Source organism: Mandrillus leucophaeus, unplaced genomic scaffold, assembly GCF_000951045.1.
Source record: "Mandrillus leucophaeus isolate KB7577 unplaced genomic scaffold, Mleu.le_1.0 Scaffold1540, whole genome shotgun sequence".
NCBI lineage: Eukaryota > Metazoa > Chordata > Mammalia > Primates > Cercopithecidae > Mandrillus > Mandrillus leucophaeus.
The window spans coordinates 40,496-41,874 of record NW_012101522.1 but is presented as its reverse complement, the minus strand read 5'-3'; positions in this window follow the sequence as shown (position 1 = coordinate 41,874).

Sequence of the window (1,379 nt, the reverse complement as noted above, 5' to 3'; positions counted from 1 at the left end):
TCTTTCCCTCAAGGAGAGTAGAGTCCAGAAGGTTCTTAGTGTGATATTTAAGAGCTCATTCAAGAAACTTGTGAGGGCCTGTGAATGAGGGAGTGTCTGGGAAGCCCAGGTATCTCATTGATAAATGAATAAAATCACTACATAATTCATTTGTGTTGGCTAACACAGTGCTCAGTGAAATTCATTTTTCTTTTAAGAGTAAAGAGCCACTTTACTCTTATCCCTCCATACTGTCAGCAGGCTGATAAATAAGTAAATAAATAAATAAGTAAATAAATAATGTGGAGCGGTCGAGGGATTTACTGAAACTTACACTTTAACTCCAGAGCAGGGCGAGGACTAGAACACAGGTACCTAAGTCAGCTTTCAGGGTTTTTCCCAACTCAGGACCTCTTGATAAAGTGTGACAAAATGGACACCAAGCAGGAAAGACCAGGAACTTTTGAAGGACCAAGGAATGGTGGTGATGATGACTTGGGATGATGAAGAGAAGAGCCAGGAAGAACAAATTGTCAGCACTTCTTTCAGGGGTGCTGATTCCTCTCTCCAACCCAACAGCAGACTGCAGCCCTCTTTAATCCCTGTTGCTTTGCTCCATTTTGCCGCTAGAAGGAGCCAAGTTTGTACAGGATGCAATTAGAAGAGCTGGATTAGGTAGCTCTTAAACATTCATGGGTCATTTAACCTCATTGGGCCTCAATTTCCATATTTACAGAAGGAGACATTGACAATATGTCTTCAGAAGGCCGTGAAGACAGCTTCAGAAGGCTGTGAGAGGACCTATAAGACTTTGTAAAGACCTACATCAAAGTCTGTTGTTCAATGGTGGCTGCTAGCTGTTTTTAAATAATATCTTCAATTCTCCTTTCTCTTCCTATTCACCGCTCTATCCCTGCCTTTCCCTCAAAGCCCTTGTAACCAAACTATCACATTATTTCATTTACTCTAAAAGTGTTTATTGAACACTTAACATTTGCTGGGTGATATTCCTGGGGCTAGAAATATAGCACAAAAGAAAGCAGGCAAAACTCCTTGTTCTCATGGAGTTTGTATTTTAATGTGTGATAAAAGCTGACCCTTACTGAATTCTTCCAATCTGCAGACACTCTTCTAAATGTTTTAATTGTATTAACTTCTTTAATCCTTTCAACAACTTAATGAATGAGGTATAATCACCAGGAATGTGATGAGGGTTGGGTGAGAGTGGTGGTAGTAAGGAGCACTCATTAGTACCATCTGATGCTGAACTAACACAAATGCAAATGTTGATCTTGATTATGAAAAAATAATAGCAATAAAATAGCAGTTGACACCTTGAAAGCATAATATTCTCAGAATTTTTCATGCACCAGCTTAATCTGTGTTGAATAAATAATCCC